Source organism: Phalaenopsis equestris, unplaced genomic scaffold (genome assembly GCF_001263595.1).
Source record: "Phalaenopsis equestris unplaced genomic scaffold, ASM126359v1 Scaffold000224, whole genome shotgun sequence".
NCBI classification, from domain to species: Eukaryota; Viridiplantae; Streptophyta; class Magnoliopsida; order Asparagales; family Orchidaceae; genus Phalaenopsis; species Phalaenopsis equestris.
This window is the reverse complement of record NW_018164666.1, coordinates 1668950-1693757: the sequence shown is the minus strand read 5'-3', so window position 1 is coordinate 1693757 and position 24808 is coordinate 1668950. Positions and strand designations below refer to the sequence as shown.

Here is a 24808-nt window from a genome sequence, read left to right as displayed (position 1 = left end):
ATGCCTTATGCATTAAATGAGTATTTTACTTTTTGAATGTTAAAATAATCATATTTTTTATGATATAGAACAATTATAGTGGTACTAGTGTAAAGAAATAAAATTCAGGTGTTAGATATGTAAATACAATGGTATCTATGCAATTGAACTTTATATATATAATATTTTGCTGTGATACTGCTCCGGAAGATAATTCTTTGGGGAGCGAGTTGGAAACCCGCGTTCCCCTCTCCACTTCGCCTGACATGGAGAGTCGAAAGCAGCTAGCGATGGATGTTGTCACTTTATCTTCCTTCTATCTTTACAATCCATCAATGAGGATATCCGCGAGTGCAGTTGTCGACGCTGCTCTTCCTAGGGTGCAGGAACCGAAATCAAAGGAAGTCTTGGTTCTTGTTATGTCATTGTATTAGTATTCATGGTGACAGGAGATTAATGCTTGCTTGTTGTGACTGCATTTAGGTTTTGGAAATGCGGAGTATGAGGTGCATTAACCCTAAATTTCATGAGTTTGGACTTCATTTTTTATATTCTGTGGAAACTAGAATCTATTTTTTGAATGAGTTTCTGAGGTACGGGTTATTTGATTTTCTTTTCCGATTATTGGGTGCATTTTGTATAGATTCATATATTTGTGATTATATGGGTGGAATGTTATGTTGGTGTAATATTTCCCCTTGTTTTTCTGTAGGAATCGAACGAACCCTTCTTTGGTGGAGGTAAGGGATTTACCAATGGGTTATGTGCACAGGCGTAGGGTTCCCAAGCTGATTGATTGACGCCGTTGTGAGTTGATCTATCCTTGTCTGCTGTTATTTTCAGTTTAAATAATCAGCGGGCCTTCTCATGCTTCAAATCATCGCATTTCTTGTTATTTCAGTTAGACTCTCATTATTACAATAATAATTCAGCACTGTAACTAACCACACAACGAAAACCAGATTATATGACAATTTTGCTTGAGATGCTGAGCTTGCTTTTTCAGGGTAAGAAGTCGTAAAACCATTTAGTATTCAGAGTTTGCCTCGATTTGGTACATCTCTCGCGGCCCGCAACGAAGCAGTACTTTACCCCAATGTGTCCAGTCAACTGTTTGCCTCAACGCATTTTAGGGAGAGCCAACTAGCTTTAGATTCGAGTGACATTTCACTCCTAACCATCACTCATCCATTGATTCTTCAACATCAGTCAGTTAGAACCTCCATTTAAACTTTTACCCAAGCTTCATCCTGATCATGGATAGATCACCCAGGTTTAGATTCATAAGCAATGTCAATCACCCGATGAACTCTCTTTCGCTATGACTATAGTGGATTCCCTTAACCATGCCACTGCCGAGAAGTTTTGGCCTAAGAATGTGGTCAAAGACCACATTCTCCTCCCACTGCTTGGGAGCTCATGGTTTCATGTTTTATTTCGCTCCGACCATGCCACTGTCGAGAAGTTCTGGCCTAAGCATGTGGTCAAAGACCACATTTCTCCTCCCACTGCTGTTCTTTTCACACTTTCCTAATGGGACTACTTTGCTATCAATTACCTGGGAGTATTTAGCCTTGCAACGTGATCATTGCTAATTCAAACGGGATTCCACTTGTCCCATGCTACTCGGATTAGAGCGTGAGCTAGTGATTCTTTCGGCTATTAGACTCTTGCCATTTTGGGTGCAACCCTCCATCATTTCACCTAGCAACATGACGCTTGTATTGCTCTCCCACGATCTTATTTTCACGATTTAGGTTGCTCCATTTCACTCATCGTTATTATGAGAACCGTGCTTGCATTTTTTTTCCTCTGGCTACTAAGACGTTTCAATTCGTCTGGTTGTCTCTTGCCCAGCCATGGATTCAACTACTGTTCGAAAGGTTGGCTTATTCGTGCATCTCCAAATCCATGTTTATTTTCAACTCCTTAAAGTATTTCATCCCTTGATACATCTGTCCTGATCTCTAGATGCCTAGGTATCCACCGTAAGACTTTTCCTGTTTGAGCCTCGCCATTCACTTGAAGGCTATACCAAATGCCCCTCAGATTTCTCTAATAACCCTCATCTGTGGCTCGCATGCATTGATGATTGGTGTTTTATTTCACTCTGTGATGGGTGTTCTTTTCACATTTTCCTCATGAGACTACTTTGTTATCGATTACTCGGGAGTATTTAGCCTTGGAAGGTGATCATTGCTAATTCAAACGGGATTCCAGTTGTCCCATGCTACTTGGATTAGAGCGTGAGCTAGTAGGGCTGTCAAAAAAGCTCGTTGTTCGCGAATTGTTCGTGTTCGGTGTGTAAATGAGTTTGTGTTCGATTCATTCGATAAGTAAATGAGACGAACATGAACAAATTTTTTTCATTCGGTTAATTAAACGAACCAACCATAAAGAGATTTATGATATTTTAAAAAATTAAATTTTATAAATTATAATATATAATAAATTAATAAAAATAATATATTAATATACTATATTAATAATATACTACTATAGATATTATATATTTATATAATTAATATATATTATTTATATATATTAATATTAGGGATGTCAAATTGGCTCGTCGTTCACGAACAGCTCGTGTTCGACTCGTTCGTAAAGAAACGAACACGAACAGTGATTTCACGAACAATTTCGAACACGAGCTTAGTTTAAATAAACTAAATTTCAAACGAACCGAACACGAACACAAGCTTTGTTCGTTCGTGCTCGGTTCGTTTACACTCCTATGAGCTAGTGATTCTTTCGGCTATTGGACTCTTGCCATTTTGGGTGCAACACTCCATTGTTTCGCCTAGCAACATAAAGCTTGTATTGCTCTCCCACAATCTCATTTTCACGAATTAGGTTGGTCCATTTTACTCATCATTATTATGAGAACCATGTTTGCATTTTTTTTCCTTTGGCTACTAAGATGTTTCAATTCGTCAGGTTGTCTCTTGCATAGCCATGGATTCAGCTACTGCTCGAAATGTTGGCTTATTCGGGCATCTCCAAATCCATGTTTATTTTCAACTCCTCAAAGCAGTTCATCCCTTGATACGTCTGTCCTAATCTCTGGATGCCTAGATATCTACCGTAAAACTTTTCCTGTTTGAGCATCGCCATTCACTTGAAGGCTATACCAAATGCCCCTCAAATTTCTCTAATAATCCCTCATCTGCGGCTCACATGCATTGATGATTGGTGTTTTATTTCACTCCGTGATGGTGTTCTTTTCACATTTTCCTCATGGGATTACCTTGCTATCGATTACCCGGGAGTATTTACCCCTGCAAGGTGATCATTGCTATCCACCGTAAGACTTTTCCTGTTTGAGCCTCGCCATTCACTTGAAGACTATGCCAAATGCCCCTCAAATTTCTCTAATAATCCCTCATCTGCGGCTCGCATGCATTGATGATTGGTGTTTTATTTCACTCCGTGATGGGTGTTCTTTTCACATTTTCCTCATGGGACTACCTTGCCATCGATTACCAGGGAGTATCTAGCCTTGCAAGGTGATCATTGCTAATTCAAACGGGATTCCACTTGTCCCATGCTACTCGGATTAGAGTGTGAGTTAGTGATTCTTTCGGCTATTAGACTCTTGCCTTTTTGGGTGCAACACTCCATCGTTTCGCCTAGCAACATGGCACTTGCATTGCTCTCCCACAATCTCATTTTCACGATTTAGGTGGCTCCATTTCACTCATCGTTATTATGAGAACCGTGTTTGCATGTTTTTTTCCTCTGGCTACTAAGATGTTTCAATTCGTCAGATTGTCTCTTGTCACCCATGGATTCAGCTACTGTTCGAAAGGTTAGCTTATTCGGGCATCTCCAAATCCATGCTTATTTTCAACTTCTCAAAGCATTTCATCCCTTGATATGTCTGTCCTGGTCTCTAGATGCCTAGGTATCCATCATAAGACTTTTCCTGTTTGAGCCTCGCCATTCACTTGAAGGCTATGTCAAATGCCCCTCAGATTTCTCTAATAATCCCTCATTTGCGGCTCGCATGCATTGATGATTGATGTTTTATTTCACTCCGTGATGGGTATTCTTTTCACATTTTCTTCGTGGCACTACTTTGCTATCGATTATCCGGTAGTATTTAGCCTTGCAAGGTGATCATTGCTAATTCAAACTGGATTCCACTTATCCCATGCTACTCGGATTAGAGTGCGAGCTAGCGATTCTTTCGGCTATTAGACTCTTGCCTTTTTGAGTGCAACACTCCATTGTTTCACCTAGCAACATGACACTTGAATTGCTCTCCCACAATCTCATTTTCACCATTTAGGTGGCTCCATTTCACTCATCGTTATTATGAGAACCGTGTTTGCATTTTTTTTCCTCTGGCTACTAAGATGTTTCAATTCGTCAGGTTGTCTCTTGCCTACCCATGGATTCAGCTACTGTTCGAAAGGTTGGCTTATTCGGGCATCTTCAAATCCATGCTTATTTTCAACTTTTCAAAGCATTTCATCCCTTGATATGTCTGTCCTGATCTCTAGATGCGTAGGTATCAACCGTAGGACTTTTCCTGTTTGAGTCTCGCCATTCACTTGAAGGCTATGCCAAATGCCCTTCAGATTTCTCTAATAATCCCTCATTCGCAGCTCACATGCATTGATGATTGGTGTTTGATGATTGGTGTTTTATTTGGTGTTTTATTTCACTCCGTGATGGGTGTTCTTTTCACATTTTCCTGATGGGCTACTTTGCTATCGATTACCCGGGAGAATTTAGCCTTGCAAGGTTATCATTGCTAATTCAAACGAAATTCCACTTGTCCCATGCTATTCGGATTAGAGCGTGAAGTAGTGATTCTTTCGACTATTAGACTCTTGACATTTTGGGTGCAACACTCCATCCTTTTGCCTAGCAACATGACACTTGTATTGCTATCCACAATCTCATTTTCACGATTTATGTTGCTACATTTCATTCATCGTTATTATGAGAACCGTGTTTGCATTTTTTTTTCTTTGGTTACTAAGATGTTTCAATTCGTCAGGTTGTCTCTTGCCTACCCATGGATTCAACTACTGTTTGAAAGGTTGGCTTATTCGGGCATCTCCAAATCCATGCTTATTTTCAACTCCTCAAAGCATTTCATCCCTTGATACGTCTGTCCTGATCTCTAGATGCCTAGGTATCCACTGTAAGACTTTTCCTGTTTGAGCCTCACCATTCACTTGAAGGCTATGCCAAATGCCCCTCAGATTTCTCTAATAATCCGTCATCCGCGGCTCGCATGCATTGATGATTGGTGTTACATCGGTAAATACATAAGATTTTGCGCCCCCCCTCCTCGCCAAGTCTTAATTAAGTTTAGTCCCGCATCGGGACTTTGAGAGGAAAGAGATTATCATTCCGTTATAAATGTAAAAATGAAGCTGAAAAAAATTAAAAGTTTAAGATTCACACCGATTATATGAAGTAGAGATTATTATATTTTCCTCATATTGGGACGTCGAGAGGAAAGAGATTATCAATCGATAATCCGTTATAAATGTAAAAATTAAGTTGAAAAAAATTAAAAGTTTTAGCTTCACACCGATTATATGAAGTAGAGATTATTATATTTTCCTTCTTTGAAAATGTTTTAAAATAAAAATTATTATTTGAATTTTTAATTCAAATCAAATCTTGGCTTAATTTGAACAAATGAATTTGAATTCAGTCGAACACAAATAGGCTATTCACGATCTGTTTTGAACACAAGTAGGACACAAACAAAATAAAAATTGAACAAGCCAAGCATGAACAAGCCCGGGCCTCACTCAAACTCTGCTCGTTTACATCCCTGGCTGGGGGTTTATCCTTGGCGATATGATGTCATTTTCTCCCGATTAGGTTTTCGACAGATATAGGATTGCAAATCAAGGTTGATCGAAGACTTATATTTCGGTAGTAGGTGTCGGGGTAAATTTTTTTTTTTTTTGTGGAGGTCCGACTGTTGGATTTAAAAATTTTTTGTTTAGGGCTAAAATTTTTGGTAAGAATGGCTAGGATATTAATTTGATCAATTATTTAGGTTAAGTTAATTTTTGGTTGGGCGTAGGAATAACAAATTCTTAGAAGTTTAGGGTTCGATGATACCGTGCTTAGGCTTCTAGGTGATGTTTAGGAAGCGGGTGTTGCGGGGAGAGAGTTTTGGAAGGGTACAAGAAGGAAGATAAGGGCGGCCGGTGACATTTGTAAGGTGATAAGCAACAAATTTATTGTTGGATGGCAGATCCGGTGTGTTCGGTGGCTATCCTAGCTGAACGCAGCGGCTCAAATGAGGAAACGATGAGATAAGAGCTGCAAAGAGATTCCACCACCGATTTCTGAATAAAATATAGACACGCCACTTGTAAAAAGAAAATGATATAACACTCTTCGGGGCAAAAATCAGAGAATATAATCTCTAAAAATGCCAAAAAAAAACTAATTTCTCCAAAACAGAAAACAAAATACATAAATAGTTTACCAAAAGAAAATACTCTAATTAGGAATAAGAAATTATGAATGAAATCAAAAAGGAAAGAAATATGTTGAAAAAGAAGAAAATGAAGCAGCTCTGTGACCTCCCCCGACAACCCACAATCACAAGATTGATTCCGCAATCTGCAAATTTCCATGACTTGCGGAGTCATGCGACTTCTAAAAGCTACTGCTTCAGTATAGGAACTATTATATTTATGTATGATACCCTAACAAGTTAGTAAATTTTGAAATAATTTGCTTGAGCATTCACCATCACCATCACCATCAGAGCAAAAAAAATTGCGGGAGTTGAAAGTTGTAGTTCCACTGTCACTTTGAAATGAGTGAATTTTGTTACTGTTTTGCATTTGTAGTTTGTTGGTTATAGCCAACTAAAATTAGAAAAATCATCAATAAATGACCCATAATCTTTATAACATTGTAAGGATAAAACAAGAGAATGGCCCTATAAAGGTTGAGTACACGTTACGGCTTTTAAGATAAAGATTTATTGATGAAGTTTAGCTAAAGAGCAGGAATTTTATAGAGGAATAGAAGAAGAAATACATATTTAGATGGTGTAGCAAAATGAGTATGGCTAAGTCTTTTATGCCACATGATTGGAGAACAAAAGGAGAGAATGATGCAACTTTTCTGGATTGTTGAGCAGGTTGTGAATTGGCGAAAATATGGTATGATCCATTAAGACATGGTCCTAAGAAAATTGTTCGAATGCTTTTTGAATCCTTAATGTGCTACCATTTTTGTCTAAGGAAATAAATGGTAGTAAGATGATGAACAAAGAGGAGATTATAAGCTTACTTTGGAATATGATGTATATGATGAGGTGTTGGCAGAATGCCTTGGCCTTGGCCTTTGGAAAGTGTTTGCCTATTGCCTACAGTTGCTTGAAATTTTCCATGATGTTGTTGTTGATGTGTATTCAACGTAAGGTGAGAGCTAGCCCCTGAATCTAGATACTGTTCATTATCTCTGTGGAATTTGCACTAGCGAATAGTGCTTTAGGCATGGTATTGCTTTGTTAATTTAGATATATACAATGCTAGCTTTTAACAGCTGAGTGTCAGAATATTCTATGAATATAACATTTAATTTGTAGTTGAGTATTGTGTTATCCTGGTTATGTATTTGATGCAGTGCACATCACCATCATCTTAAAGAATAAGCTTTTAATATGTATATTATTGTATATTGAATTCTTATAATGTTGGGACTTTCTATAATAATGTTATATTTGGAGATTATATATATTGGTTAATTCTTATGACAGACCCATATAGGGATTTCATGTTATCAAGATTGGTGACAGGTGTGATAATAATCGTAGGTATGGTAACGTTGGTGATGATCAGTATGAAAATATTAGGTTGGGTAAAAGTTTGGTGCTGAATTTGAATTTGAAAATTGGTTTGTGTATATCGGTATCTTCTAGCATTCATGTAAACAGGGGTTCTCTTATAATGTTAAAAACTTGTATATTGACTGAAAATTTGTCTTGAATTGGTTTACTCTTTTTGTGTGATTCCACCCTCAAGTGAACCATTGCTTGACTATGTAAATTCATGGTTCTTAGTGTTGAGTTTTGGAGCTCGGTCCACCTTCCCGCTACCGTTCCCAATCACGAAAAGTAGCGACTCCTCTCTGTCGCGAAACTGCTCCCGCCAACTTCCGCTCCTGTTCGCGATGCGAAGCTTTGCTTCGCCCGATCGTCGCGCCTCCCTCAGTTCCGCGATTTAGGAACCATCCCTTCCTATTTTGCGATTTAAGAACCCTCCCTGCCCAGGACCCACTCTCTACCACATTCAACGCTTCTCCATCTGTCATATATACTTTCCCAAAATCACCTGCAATGTAATTTTGCATTAATTCCCCATGGAAAGTTGTATGGAAAAAAGCCCTTAAATTCATATCCAGTCATTAACAAAACTATGAACTGTCATTAATAGTGCATAATGTGCTTCTTCGGTTACCACATTTGTACTGTCATTCTTCTTTTTCTTAGGATTCCTGCAGTTCCTCCTTATGTGGTCATTTTTGTCACAATTACAGCAAGTTACTTGTTTACCAGGCCTTGACTTGCTCCTGCTTCTGTGCTTTGATTTTGATCTCCCTTGTTTGAGTTTTTGTTCTGTGATCTCCCTCTGTAATCAACATTTAATGTTGAACTCTAACCGAAGATCTCACCATAATCTTTCGTGTGCATCTTGTCAGCTAAAATCAAATCACGAATATCTTCATATTTCAATTTAGATTTACCCGCAGAATTACTGACAGCTATCATCATGGCTTCCCAACTATTTGACAATGAAGACAATAAGATCAGTGCACATATCTCATCATCAAATTCAATTTCCACAGACGATAATTAATTTGTGATAATATTGAAATCATTCAGGTATTTTACAGCAGACGTACCTTCTGTTATCTTCAAATTGAATAACTTCTTCATCAGATATATCTTGTTATTTGCCGATGGCTTTTTATAAATATTTGACAGGGCTGCCATGAGATATGCAGTAGTATTTTTCTTAACGACGTTGTGTGCAACGGACCTCGATAGAGTCAATCGAATAACCCCTAGAACTTGTCGATCCAACAAATTTCATTCAGCCTCATCCATTCTTTCAGTTCTTTTCCCCAATAACATAAGATGAAGTTTCTTCCCATAAATTTAGTCATTTATCTGCATTCTCCAGTAACCAAAATCCGTGTCATCAAGTTTCTTGATCCCTGAAACCTTCACTTCATCTAATTGAATAACTATTTGACAATGAAGCCAATAAGATCAGTGCACATATCTCATCATCAAATTCAATTTCCACAGATCAATTTCCTTCAATTTCCACAGACGATAATTAATTTGTGATAGTATTGAAATCATTCAGGTGTTGTTACAGCAGACGTACTTCTGTTATCTTCAAATTGAATAACTTCTTCATCAGATATACCTTGTTATTTGCTAATGGCTTTTTATAAATATTTGACAGGGCTACCATGAGATCTGCAGTAGTATTTTTCTTAACGACGTTGTGTGCAACGGACCTCGATAGGGTCAATCGAATAACCCCTAGAACTTGTCGATCCAACAAATTTCATTCAGTCTCATCCATTCTTTCAGGTCTTTTCCCCAATAACATAAGATGAAGTTTCTTCCCATAAAGGTAGTCATTTATTTGCATTCTCCAGTAACCAAAATTCGTGCCATCAAGTTTCTCGATCCCTGAAACCTTCACTTCATCTACATTCATTATTATTCCTCATATCCGAACAAAACTCTGATAACAGTTGTTGTGATATATAGAAAAATAGAAAAACGATCGGCGAAGAAAGCAAAAAAATTAGAACAAGAAAATTCATCTCAGAAAACAGTACACAGTATAACACAGATTTACGTGGCTCGGCAAATTGCCTACGTCCACGGAGTTGCAGAGAATTTTACTGCTTGAGGAATTTACACTAATCGATCGTTTAGACAATTACAAGAGAAATCTCTCCTCTCCTTCACTCTACCCGAGAACCACAAGAGAAAACACCCAAAGTGGAGAGATAAATCTTGTGTTTTGTCACCGAAACAACACAAAGGAAGAAACCTTGCACCTTTTTGCTGTAAGCCAGGAAGAAGCAAACCGCCTGTAGCTTCTTCCTCGTCACCAGTCTCACGATCAAAATCACCGAAGGATGAGGCCAAATCTTTTATATTGCGAAGAGGAGTTTATAAAGAGGCGGGAGTAGTTCCCTATATGTGAATCATAGGTGGCAAAGTGAAGCAAAGCATCTCTTCGCAAGAAGGCGAAAGCGATTCGCGAATCGCAGGCAGAACCGGGAGTCGGAAGCGGGAGAAATGTGATTTTTTTTTCTCATGTAAGTGTCTCTACACACAACATCTCTCCCTCGTTGCTTTATAGGGTTTCTCTAAGGGTGGATTGATCCTTCTATTGCAGTTGAAATGGTGGGAGATTGTCCTGCCTTTGCATGTGCAGGGGATGCTTGAGCTATTGCGTGGTGAGCTTCACTCCTCTGTTTATTGGTTTAGCCTTGCATGTGAGGACAGTCGGTGACCTTTGTATATCTCATCTCGAACTGAGGATCCAGTAGTTGTAGCATCAGTTTGCTTGAGAGTAGTGCCCTGAGGTCGGGAGAGATTTAGTGAGTGTGCCTGCAATTTGCTCCTAAAAGATGATATGGTAAAGAAGAACCTTGCCGCTTTTTTTGTGATCTCGAATAAAGTGGTAATCCACTTCGATGTGCTTGGTTCTAGCAGGGAAGGCAGGGTTATGTGCAGGTGCGATGACAGAGGCGTTGTCGCAACATAGATCTGTGGGCAGAAGCGATGTCTAGAGTAATTCTTGTAATAGGTGCCTGAGCCAGAGGATGTCTGTGGTTACTGATGCTAGTGCTCCATATTCAACTTTCGTGGATGACTTGGCCATTGTTGGTTGTTTCTTGGCAAACCATAAGATGAGGTTTGGCCCGAGGAAGATGCAAAAACCAATGATGGAGCATATGTCCTCGGGGTTTGTTGCTCATTCAGCATGTGTGTAGGCTTGGAGAGTGAGTTCCTCTGAGTTGATTGGTAATCCATGGTGTCGTGTGCCATTTAGATATCTCAACAGTTGTTTGAGGAGTTTGGTGTGGTGAGTGAGTGGTTGGTGCATCTGTTGACTTAGGAGGTTAACAGTGAATGTGATGTACTGGGCAGGTTATGGTCAAAAATATTGAAGTGAGCATAGTATTTTTTTGAAGGTTGTTCGGCTTTCTGCTATGGTGGAGTTTGTAGAGGGGTTGGTGTTGGATGGAAGGGAAGTGATGACAGATTTTGAGTGGAGCATGTTTGTTTGGATGATAATGTCAAGGAGATATTTTGTTTGTTCAGGAAAGTATCTGGTGTATGTGTGATAAACATTGTTGACCTCATTTTTTATTGACACTTTTCCTCACCGCTTTCCCCCTTTAGGTCTAGGTTCTTCCTTAGTGCCCTTAGGCGGATAGATTTTGGCCTGACTTAGGGCTTGGATTAACTTGGATGGATTTGGGCTTAACTTAAATTAAAACTAAAATTAAATATATAAATCTAATTAAATAAACCTAAATTTTTCTTAGCTAAAATTTAAAATTCAAAATCAACTTAAAGTTAATGTCATCTCGAACTTAAGATTAAAATTTAAACAAGATATATATATATATATATATTAAGTCAATCATAAACTAAGATTAATTAAATAAAAAATGAAATTAAAAGAAATATTTACATGTCTTTTTTTCTATACATATGGATTAAGTGGTATGTATGTAAATGTTTAAGAATTAAAATTAATTAAAATATAAATTTGAATTCTAACTTAACCTAATCAATTTAATTTAAATGTAAGAGTAAACATAAACATGAACATTAAATTTAATCAAACTTAAGCTCAACTAAAATTCAAATCTAATTCAACCTAAACTAATGGGAATTAAAATCCTTAAATCAACCTAATCTTAATTCAAAATAATCTAATTGATTCAAATTAAATCCAAATTAACCTAAGCTTAAATCCTAAGCCCTAAACTGCTTTAGTTCTCAGCCTTTTGAGATCAAAGGGATAAGGATGGGGATTTAAAGCCTAAACATTCCAATTAGAGAAAATTTTTCATACAAAGTACGTATGCAGCTCTACGTGCGGACTCCACTAATATGACGTCATGTATGTTATGTCGGGCCCACCTAAAAAAAATTAAAGTGGAACCGCTGAGGTTATTGTAGTGATACCGCGAAGGTTATTTGGGAAGGTTATTGGGGGTTTATTGAAGCGTTATTGGGGCACTAACTCCAATAACACCGTAATAACCCCTCAATAACCTCTGCGGTTTCACTTCAATAACCCCCAATAACCTCCGCGGTTCAATTTCAATAACCTCCTGCATTAACTCTCACAATAACCCCTCAATAACCTCATAATAGCCTCCACGTGGCGGCATATTACTGGAAGTCCGCACGCAGCTCTTCCTCCTCCAGTTGAAAACAAGGGCTGCTGTTCCATTCGCGAAACCTAGCTGACAGCCCGCTTTTTTTTCTCCATTCGTGAGTCGCCACTCTTCCTCCTCTCCTTGATCTTATAAACTAAAGCAAGGAGAAGCTCTAGGTGTGGATTTTTCAGCATCTCCGCTTCATTGCAGCATTCAGAAGGAACCTTCTCCTCTTCTCTTTGGCAAACCGAGAAGCTGAATCCCTCTTCCCCTTTTTGATCCATGAAGCAGAGGACCTCTCTTTGCTTGTTCTTGCAAAGGAAGCCGCAGAATCTTGCTTCCCTCTTCTTACAAGCCTACGCCAGGCATCCCTAAGCAAATTGGGTGCTGTTTTTTCCTACCCATTTACATATCTAGCCAAACAAACTGAAGTCTGCTCCATTTTATTGAAATCCCTGTAGCAAGGGGGCTTTCTATTTCAACAAATGCTATAGCTTCTCTTTTCTTTGCGTGAAATCCAATAGAAATCAGCAAGAGGAAACTTCTCCCTCTTTCTCATTTGATCTTACCTCTGATTATTCCAGCCATCTTTCTCTTTCCTTGTGCACTAGAGCAGCACACCTTAGCAGGAGCCAAGCTCATTGTACTGTTATATTGAGTTCGGCTATCACGCCGAGTCAGACAGTCTCACAAAGAGAGGAGAAAAGCTTGTGCACAATAGAGTTTCACTCAACAGCCTATATTTGAAACTTTCAAGTCGAATCTGTTTGAAGCTTCCTCTTTCTACCGGCTCCAGGAACGCCTCGACATGAACATTCTTCTCATGAAGGTATAATTCTTCACGCACTGCTTTTTATTTTTATATTTAATGTTCACACATCCACGAGTTTTATTGCAGCAAGTCTTCACTATAGATATGCTTGTGACTTGATTATCATCCATGTAGAAAAATACCATTCATCGTCGGTTGCTTCGTATTTCACATGACTTGGTTTTTTTCAAGATCTATGCATGTTGAGATTATAGTTTTGTATTTTCAAGTTTTGCATGAGCTTATATGTGCATCATTTTTTTTGTATTGACTAACACGCCATTTCTATAATTGTACAAGCTTAAGTTTGATGGTTAGGAAGTTTGATATACCATCTCCAATATTTGTATTTAGCTCTTTATAGATGGAGGCTTTAAATGCAATGTTCTACTAATTAAATCCTGACATGCATTTGATAATTTTCATTTTGAATTTGTTTGTGAGCCCCTCATGATATACTTATGTTCATATTTCTTTGATATGGCTACTTATGATTCTTATGTATCACAACACATTGATTTCCATCGTATTAACATCACATCATTTGATTCGTATATGTTCATATATTTAACACAAGTTTCAAACTTCACATGCCTACCCTCCAAATCTTATATGGCTACAAATTCAACATCTAATGCTTAAATGTATACAGATTTCTCCCAAGTCTTGTTTATTCACGTACCTTGGGATTTTATGTTGAATTCTAAAAAAATAATAATACTAAAGATGAGAAGCATATTATAAATTCATTTTTTAAGTATTTGCATGTGGACTTTAATTAGAGAATAGGTTGATTGCAATCGTGGTTCTGGTTGATTGAATGATCTTTACATCCAATTTTATAAAATTTATTCTTGACCTCAATCAAAATTAACTTCTAATTTCACATTCCTTACCTCTCAATTAAGGAACTAATGCATATGTTGGAGTTCTTTATAAGGGCATTCATAATTTCTAATTTTCAATTCCATATTCTACATTTGTGCTAAACTCGTGTCGGTCAGAATTTTTTGAAAAATTAATTTTAATTTATTTTAATATATACGCATGTAATTTTAATTTTTGAAAAATAATATTTTAATTTTTGAAAAAAATGAGACCGAATAGATCTCATATTTCTGATAGTTTAAATAATTGAGCACGATAATCCAATTGGTGCACTATCTCGAAAGATAAGCACATCACTTGATAGTATGCTTAATCATTTAAACTAAGAAATTTATGACTCTATTTCGGTCTGCGAACATTTTATGTGCGACTGACAAGTTCTTCTAGCTAATATAAAGATTAGATAGAGTTTTATTTACCCGAGTTCTCAGATCTCTATAGGGGAAACCCATATAGTTAATTACATCTTAGACAGTCTAACTCACTTAAGAAGACCCTCGACTAAGATCAGTGGTTTTGTATTTATTATGTCTAAGTTGAGTTCTCAAGATTGGACATAGGGATTTCAAATGGGAGTGACTCAAGTATGAACAATTATTTTGGAGTTCAAATGAGGGAAAGGTAGGGAATGTAACAGATTCTGAGACGGACCTCAACGACTTCACAAACTATCCTATTATTTGGCTTTACATTTTTGAAATGATGTTATTTAATGTTTAATCCTGTCAATTTATTATTTAGAGTTTACACTTGCATAATACTTCATTATATAAATAGTCTGGAAGATAAGAGAATTTACGTCATAGTGAACGACAACCTCAGAATCCTAAAAAGTGTTAGGACTTATATTGCACAACAGGGTTGTGCAAAAGCCTAAAATAGAGTGAGGATTTACATCGTGTTAGACGAACTACCTCGAAGTCCTATGAATTTGATATTTAATTTTACAAAAAGGTTTAGTTGAAGTAGATCTTACTTTGTTGTTGAGTGTTGGTTATTGTCAGAAGTCATCCTCTGTCTGTTGGATCTTCGTTGTGTTGCCCACGAAGTTTGCTCCAAGATCTTTATCGTATCGATCATGGGTTTAGGGTTTTATATGTACATGCAATTATTGGGTCTGAGGATCTATCGTAAGATGCCTCATAACCAGGTGTCCTACTGTTCTCTATCCTAAGGGTCATGCTGGTTCTGTAAGTAAATGCAAAAATGAAAGAATAATAAAAACGCAGCAAAGAAGTGTAATAAAATGCAGTAAATTTAAAAGGAACTTGCGTATTGGCGTGTTTGCTGCTGCTGCAAAAAGTATCAGTACCACAGGTAAGAGTAAACAAGTATAGCAGATAATTTAACTAGCACAGCGAACATGTATGTATATGTAAGTGCAAGAATCAAATGGTAAGTAAAAGAACAAGGGACAAGTAAAAGAACGGGTGACCTATGAAAGACTGAAACAGACCACAAGAATTTAGGCTCGAGGTAGGCTCAGATTTATCATTCTTGAAGGACTACATAAGCAACCATTGGTCATCTACTTGTATAAAGTCCGATATTTAATTAGAAATTTCCAACAAGACAATAAAATGAGGACAATTCTTAACCCAGTAAAGATAACTGAAAAGTGAACATTCAAATTGTATCATTTAAAGTTCATGGTTTGTCATGTATGTAACCAGAATATATTTTTATTTAGCAATCAAAAGTATTGATGTTGTAAATAATGTATTTGTTTTGTCATTGTATTTATTTATTTTATAAATTGGATTGTCCACGAGTGATTACATTGTCGGGCTAGAACCACCGGTAGCCTAAGAAAATAAGGGTCATCGTTAGTCTAGTGTCGGTGAATAATATTGTCTTGATGCATTCTCACCAGGTCTTTGGGTCAAGTCCTTGTGCCAAAGGATGTAATATTACTCTGTTTTATTAGCAGATGTATTTGTCAGCATCGCCCTTAAACTCTAAATCATCCAACTTATAGCCTTGTTTGATAATTCATGTAAAGGCAAAACTATATATGTGCACTTATATTTAAACATAAGCACATAAACTAAATCATCAAGCATGAAAAAGAAAACAACACATAACTAAAGAAAAATAAGAGGATGACCCACCTCCAAAATCACGGAAGCAAAGAGGCGAAATAGCGAGTGAATCAGCCTAAAAATGCTTTTAATTCCTTTCAAAATAACAATCAAATCAGCCCCAAAAAGTGTTTAAAGTCTTCTCCAAACAACATTTTGATCGGCCCAAAAAAACAACACTTGAAGCCTCCAAATAGTATTTAAATTTTATTAAAAATGATAAATAAAGCAATCCCCGAAGAGGCACTTCAAAGCTTTCCAAAACAATGGCTAAATCATTCCAAAAGATAGCATTTTAAACCGCTCCTATATCACGGGGTAGTAGCAGCCACAAAAATCCAAACAGCAATCATTCAAAAAGATTTAAACTACTTGGACATCAAAAGTGTAATTAAGGAATTCTTCAGAATTTACACTATCGGCGCCTAAACCATAGGAAGAAGCAGTAGGGGCTTCATTGGTTTCTTCATACTCATCATAATTTTTCTTGGCCGCAAGTGGCCTTCTTCTGTGGCAGCTTGTTTTTCTGGCTTATCATAATGCGTTGAAGAACCTCAAACAAGAATCTTTTAGTGTTTTGATCTTCAATAGTAGGAAAATATTGGAAAGCTCCCATTGTTTTAACTTTAAGCCAGGGAGAAGGAATTCCATAATAGGTGTACTCCGGCGAAGAAGGAAGATAGGAGCAATCGAGGGAGGACATTGGGACGTCGGGGACGCGAGCCGGAGGTGAGCATCGCCTGTGGGGAGGTGTGGCGAGACGAGGTAGCTCGTCGCACCAAGCGAAAGAGATCAGGGTTGGTGGTAGGAGGGCTCACCTATGAAGGAGAGAGACGAGGAAGATATCGACCACAATGTTCAAGCCTGAGAAGAGAGGAGCAGCCGGCGAAGAGGAGTGACGGATTTAGGGTGGGGAGCAGCTAGGGATTCGAGTGAGTTAGGTTTTTAAAAGCCCTTTTTTTCTTTTAATCTTTATTGTTATTGTTATTATTATTATTATTATTATTTAAATGCTTCAATTCGCGCATTATTTGCTCGTGCACGGAACTATAGTGAAATGAGTGTCTTTTCTAAGTAAAATCGACGTTCCGAACTCGCTTGCGCGGTCCGTTTTGTTATTCAGAGTCGTCCATACAACTTCGTCAACGATCGAGTCAAAATGTGTCAAATTTTGTTTTCTTTAAATTTTGGTTTGTGACAGATTATTTTGAAAATTGATTTTAGTTTTGATTAATGGTGAAGTATTTACAGATGTAGATGACGTGAATCGCGATGTTTATGTGTATAAATATGCACATTGTGATGTTTATGGAGCTAACACTTCTAAGGTCGAGGGTCCTCCTAGGGCCTTTAAATTCTATGAGACTATCTTTGGGCCTCCACGTGTTGGTCATAACCACTCAACCCAATGGTGATGGTAGATGACCCTAGCCATTCAACCAAGTGGTGATGGCTTGAGATCATAACCACTCAACCAAATTGGGATGACTTGGGACCACCCATGTGAGGCCTCACAGAAGATCTAAGAGGAGGTTTGAGTTTCTAAATGGTGTTTGATCACTAGTTTTTTAAGATAGTCAATAGGAAAGTATTATGGCTAGATTTTTGGGCTCTACGGAGAGGAGAAAGGAAAACCTCAAAATGAGGTCAACAACTCGTTATTATGATTCTCACATCATTTTCATTTATATATGTGTATGTCACCGCATACATGTGCGTACATCTTTATCACCAATTATTGTATCACTTATACAAATTTCTCTGTGCATCTTTACGAGGTAAACCTGGTCGTGGTCGTGGTCGAGATATTGGGTGATCGCAAAAGCTACCTTGAGGCAAACGAAATGGACGACATCAAACTTCACGTAGGTGAAATCTTTCCTAAACCTCTCATCATTTTTTTCTCTTTTGAGTCTATAGTACATCCCTTTGTGGGGTTGGGTGGGTGGTTCACGTTTTGTTGATATATTGTGTAGACATTGGGTGATCGCAAAAGCACCCTGAGGCAAACGAAATGGACGACATCAAACTTCACGTAGGTGAAATCTTTCCTAAACCTCTCACCTTTTTTTTCTCTTTTGAGTATTTAGTACATCCCTCTGTGAGGTTCGGTGGGTGGTTCATATTTTGTTGATATATTGTGTTTACTTGCATGCTTGATCTGAGTGTGAATAGTGCCTTTTGTTTGTCATTGTAGATGGACATTTAGGTCGATTCACATTTAAATAGACAACAACATGCTAGAAAAAGCTTTACCCTACTGACATGATTTTTTGCAGGGGACCTGACGCTACAGTGTGGTGCTAGGTCCAAATGACGTGTGTGAAATATTTCCTTATTTTAGTTTTTATGATAACTTTTTTTTTCATGTGTTGTAGTAAATGTAGGCTTTCTTTTCCCTTGAGTGTAGAGTTAGGATCGTCCTTGTTGGTTGGTTGGGATGCTAGGTGTGTCTGAGATGGAGCTTGTTCAAAGACAGAGCGAGGACGAACCTCAACACAAGGATGAACATTAGGAACAAGGACGAACCTCAACCGAATAAAACATAGCAAGGATGAAGATCAAAAAACGAGGATGATTCCCAATAAGGCGACAAAGCTAAAGGATGATCCAAAAATTACTAAAATATGAATCAAAAACACCCAGAAAGCCAAGCCACCAACAAAACTTTAGTAGGTTTAGGTCGGGTTGTATGAGGGGTAGATGCTCGGCTGCCCCATTTTCTTTTCCTTTTGTTGTGTGGTGGCCCTTAGTCGCCTTTTTTTTATTGTTTTTTATTTGACTTGTTTTCCTTGTTTTTCTACATGTTTTTATGCGCGTTAGAGATAACTACTTTTCTTAGGTTTCTTTCTGTGTTTAAGTGCCTAGTTAGGCTTGGAATAAGTTAAGCTCTTAGGATGAAAGATTATTCTTCTTAACTCTAACTTTAACTTAATTTTCAAAAATCACAACTCATAACCAAAATTTAAACATTACAACTCATAACTTAATAAAAATATTTGCATATTCACACCCAGTAGACGTTACATTATCATGCATTTAATATTAATCAATTAGAAAACTTAACTATTAAGGTTAATCATCTGTGTCTGATAACATCATATTGTTTTTTCTTTGTCTTTTCGGGCCGTCACTCATTTCACAAAAGTGGGATCTGACCTGTGAGGGTCACCCCGCCCTTAAGGAGTGAATCTGTCTTTCATACAAATGCCCTAACAACTTTTCTAACATGCATCATATAAGGACTTGCATAACCCTATCACAGTTTACACTTCACAAAAAAATTATAACTTATATGCCGCATAGAGTCCACTTATAACAAAAAAATTATAATTAAATGAACTTTCCCCGATCGATCGCAGTTCGATTGATCATATCATCGCTTTTAATTGGCTCTGCCGAACCGACATTATCTTTTCATAAATAATAAAATTTAAAATTTTAAAATGACAATTTTTGAGTGAGGAGCATACATTACTCGGGCTATTCGATCTCCGTGATCAGCTCGTAAGTTCCAACACATTTGTTATAATAACAACCTACCACTCTTAACGTGCATGTGACTAGACTCTTGATTTTTTAACATGCATCATATAAGGACTTGCATAACCCTTTCACAGCTTACACTTCACAGTCAGAGTCTCATTTATAATAAAAAAATTATAATTAAATGAGCTTTCCTTGATCGATTGCAGTTCGATTGATCGTATCATTCTGTTGGCTCTGCGGACCCGACATTATCTTTGCATAAATAATAAAATTTAAAGTTTTAAAATGATAATTTTTTAGTGAGGAGCATACATTACTCAGGCTATTCGATCTTTGGGATCGGCTCGTAAGTTCCAACACATCTATTCTAATAACAACAACCTACCACTCTTAACGTGCATGTGACTAGAATCTTGATTTTAAAACATAGGGGGTGTTACCTGGCAGCCTATTCCATGAGGGTTGTAAGTCCAGGAGGGTCGGGTTAGGTTTTCTTCCTCGGTAGGAATGCAACCTGTAAGTTCCATCCTTTTTAGTTAGGTTCGAGCTTCTACCTTATTGGTAAAACTCACCTTAGCATTGGTTCGTCGGCCTTGCCATGAAATTGACTTCTCTTAGGCTTTTTGATGGCTCGTTCCATCCAACGTGGGGCCTAATTTTCTGAAGTTTATTCAACTCAAACAATAATTATTGCTTCACTTTAAAAACTATAAAGTTCAACCATAATATAAATTTGGAGTGACCACTGGGTCTCCCAATATCCGGTGCTCCCTACTTTTCTTTCGTTGGCTTTCGATAATAAGTGTTCATAATTTGAGCTATCCCACTTGAATTTCCATATAGCAATCTTGATATCCACCATTGTATTTCGCAGAAATTAATAACCACTATTTTAATCTAGAGTTTTCTTAGGAATTATTATTTCCTAAGATGTGATTAACTAGGGAGGTTTGCTTCTTTAGGAATATCAAACCCAATCATGAAAATAGACCCTATACTAAGGATAGGGAAAAACTGACTTTTGCAGCCCCACAGAGCAGTGAAATAATCACTTCGGGATTGGATCTATCATAGGGTAGGATTTTTGTCCCTCGGAGCAATATACTATTCATTGATGTCGTATTCGATCACAAGTGAGAAACTTCATAACTTCTGTGTGTGGTCTTATCACCCACACCCTCTCAAGTGCGGACAAACATGAAGTCCTAGAAAGTGCGAGATGGGACAGAGTTACTTGATATTGAATTGGGCTCTTAACATAGGGAGTAGGGATGTAATGAAAGCTGGGGAGTAAACTGTAATGGCTATGTCGTCTATATAGATAAGAAGGATAATTTTGGTATTGCCTTTTGTGTGAATGAGATGGGAATGATCTGCTATGCTAAGTGTGAAATTTTCACTAAAGAGATATTGCCAAAATGTGGAATACCATTGGCGAGGGATATGTTTCAATCCGTAAATTGCTTTATGAAGTTTGCAGACAAAATCTGGAGCTTGGGAGTCTTTGAAGCCTGGTGGTTGTGCCATGTAAACAGTGTCTTCCAGCTTGTCGTGGAAAAATGCATTTAAAACATCTAACTGTTGAATCTTTTACTTGTTCGCAGCAGCGATAGATAGCAACATGCGGATGGTTGAAACTTTGGCCACTGGCTGAATGTTTGGTGGTAGTCAAAGCTATATTGCTGAGCACATCCTTGAGCTTGCCTTATACCGGGCTATTGAGCCATCTGAGTGATACTTTGTTTTGTATGTCTATTTGCTGCTATGAATGGTTTGATCTTTGGGGGCAGGAACGAGATTCCAGTTGTGCCCTGTTGTTGAAGAACCGAGAATTCAAGGGACATTGCTTGCCGCGAATGGAAAAATTTGCTTGCTTGAGAATATGAGTTGGGTTCTGGAGAGGAGATGGTGTGATTGAGGGATTTGTAAGTTGGCATGAGGGATTTGTCTGGATTTTAGTGAGCCTGTAAGTTGGCATGTTATCATATGATTTAGGCTGTTGTAGGGAGTTACAATGCGATTAGTGTTGGTGGGTGGGATGGGTGGAGTGGGGGGAGATCTTGTTGGAGGTGGTGTGTTGTGGTGTGGTTGTTGTGGGGGGTTACAATGTGATTGGTGTTGGTGGGTGAGGGGATTGGTTAAAGTAGATGTGGGTATGAGTAGACAGGGTGGGAGACTGGTTGTGGTGTGTGGTTGAGTTGGAATGGGATTGGTCGATTGGTAAGGGAATGTGGTTTCAATGAAAGTGACTTGTCTTGATATGATGAGCTTGTGTGTGTATGGTTCCAACACTTATAGCCTTTGTGCTCTGTGCTGTAACCAAGGAATATGCATAAAGGAGCTTTGGGTTGAAGTTTGTTTTCCTTTTGGGGTTGTTGCCAAAGAAAACAGATGCAGTTGAATGTTCTGAGATGATTGTATTGAGGTTTTTGTTCCTGGAATAGTTCGTAGGGGGATTGTTTTTTTTTTTGGTTGTGGCTATATGGAAGTATATTTATGAGGTAGATAGCAGTGAAGATGGCTTCCATCCAGAATTGTTGAGGTATGTTGGCAGTGTTAAGCAGTGTGCGTGTTTTTTCAATAAAATGCGTATTTTTGTGTTCTGCCATGCCGTTCTGCTCTGGAGTGTATGGGCAGGACATTTGATGTTTGATTCCATTGTGTTTTAGGTATGTTTCGAGGCGATGTGATGTGCATGCACCACCACCATCAGTTATGAGGAATTTGATGTTGGTATTAAAGTGATTGAGAAGAAATTATGCAAGTGAATGAAGTGTTGGCTTGTTTCTGATGTATGATACATGGGAAACAATCAGCAATAACGTGAATGAGCATCTATAAAGGAAACATAGTATCTCTATCGATTAATAGAGGGTATTCGGAAAGGACCTCATACATCATATTGTAGTAAATCTAATACATTGTATTTTGTATTGCTTTTGATAAAAAATGAGTTTATGACTATTGTTTTGGTGGCGGGCTGAGCAATCAGCCTTGGAGATGAGAATTTTGAGATGTGTGTTGCCTCTGGAGATTTGGGAGACCAGCTGATGGTGAGGATGTGACAGTCGCTAATGCCACGAGAAGGCGAGGAATGAAATGCGGAGTTGGTATAAAGGCCTTGCTTAGAGGGTCCTTTGAGAAGAATCTTCTGCGTCAAATGAAATGAGACAATTTTTTTTTTGTGCTAGTTTTTGAATTGAGACAAGGTTATGAGAGAGTTGTGGAACTCAGTATAGTGATGATAGTTTGAGCTTATTGTGGGGAGTTGGTAGAATGCCTGAACCAGTGTGGGAATGTTGGTGGCTTGTCCATTTCCAACCATGAATTGTTCTTGGCCTTGCTAAGGATTGGAAGTGTGGAGGTTTTCCAGAGGACGGTTGAGGTGAGTCATGGCTCCGGTGTTGAGTACCCGGTCTTGAGAGGAGGAAGAGTTGGTGGTGGTAAGTGTTGTGATTTGAGGTGTGGGATTGGGTTTGTATTATAGATCGGCTCTGTGTCAGCACTCTACTGCTGAGTGTCTTATTTTCAAACTTATCTGGCAGGTTATAATTAGCCTCGATTGTTGGTGGTATTTTGGTATTTGTTATTGTTGGTTGTGTTTTTTGTGGGATGCTTGTAGTTTAGGCTGTTGGTTTTTGGATTTATTTGCGTATAGAGCTGTGGTGGGTTGGTGTTTCAAGTTTTCTGTGGCTAGATTTGATTCTTCAGTTTGGAGAAGGGAGTAGAAATCTTCAAGTTTGCTTGAGTTTAATTGTGTGCGTATTGTGGTTTTGATGCCTTGATATTGAGTTGGTATGTCATTTAAGGTTTTTAACATGATATCCTCTATGTTGATCATGAACCCTGCATTGGCAATGTTATCAACAATCATTTAATTCGACATATATTGTTGTGAGATTTCCCATATTGATATTGTGTAGCTCATTTTTCAGTTGTATTGCTCTTGATATCTCATCGATTGGAATCGTCTTTCTAGTGTTGACCAAATGGCTGTGTGCTTTGAAGGTTGATGACATATGGTAGAATTGGAGTGGAGATTGGTTGAAAGTATTACAGCTTGGAGATTTTGATCTATCAGGTTCCAGAGATGGAAATATGAGTTTTATGAATGACTTTGGAAGGAATCGTGGTGTGCTCAAATAGGAATTCTTTGAATCCATTAGCTGTAAACAGTTCCTCGGGTACAACACCTGCATTTTTCATCCCTGATAATTGTTGTATTGCGGTGGGGAGTTGGATATGGTCTTGATATTGGATGTATGCTCATGTCCTTCATCCTTTTTAGTGACATCGTTGGATGCAGGGTGGATCCGATCAGAGGTGAGGATGCTAAGGAAAGTGCGTTGAAACTGGCGCTCTGATATCATGTAGAAAAAGGGTATGGCAGATATCCCCTCAGTTCCTCGGGTACAACACTCTACTCTTTTCTCTCCTCTCCAGATTCTCTCTGTCATGCCTTCTTCTTCTCTCCCTCTTTGCTGCTGTGTTAATAGCGGGAGATTGCCCTGCCTTCGCATGTGCGGGGGATGCCTGAGCTGTTGTGGTGAGCTCTACTCCTTTGGTTGTTGGTTGAGCCATGCATGTGTGGACCGTCTTCGGTAACCTTTGTGTACCCTTGAATACTGTCAGCACGGATGACTTTTTGAAGACTTGATGTGAGATGATGTTTGGGAGTTAACTGGATGGTAATGGCATTTTTTATGGTTGAAATAAAAAAATTCAACTGACGTGGATTAGGAGTATTTATCCATTAGCAAAAAAGAATCACCTTCATGGGTTCTTGAAGTAGCAGAATCGTACATGGAGTGACGCTGACGCACAGGATCAAATAGAAGAAGATGGATACAGCCATTTGGCGAGAATCTCTGATACCAAGTTAACTAATTCCGCACTAGCAATAGAAGAAGGAAGGAGTGACCCCAATTCAGTTATCTTCAATCCTCCAAGTCTACAGCTTCATATTTTTTTATAAAGCTACGGCTTAGAAGTTAAGCCACTCCTTAAGTGCGAAAACCTGATTAGTACTATTGCAGGCCAACAGCGCCACACATATCTAACACAAATACTAACATATTTACATGCATGGCACTCAAAATTACAGCAAAATACTACTATTACTTGC

General features: G+C 38.1%; 1 long non-coding RNA gene across 3 annotated transcripts; it reads left to right on the top strand.

Annotated features, from left to right (window-relative positions):
- The first annotated feature begins 202 nt into the window (after positions 1-202).
- LOC110023453 lies at positions 203-24597 on the top strand. 3 transcript variants are annotated; one of them, XR_002293897.1, is made up of 4 exons: positions 203-572; positions 692-786; positions 23692-23867; positions 23990-24597. It is a non-coding gene; the product is annotated as an uncharacterized LOC110023453 (long non-coding RNA). The 3 variants fall into 3 exon arrangements; XR_002293898.1 differs by lacking the exons at positions 23692-23867; positions 23990-24597 and adding exons at positions 17973-18059; positions 18171-18240; XR_002293896.1 differs by having other exon boundaries at positions 23692-24597.
- The last annotated feature ends 211 nt before the right edge of the window (positions 24598-24808 follow it).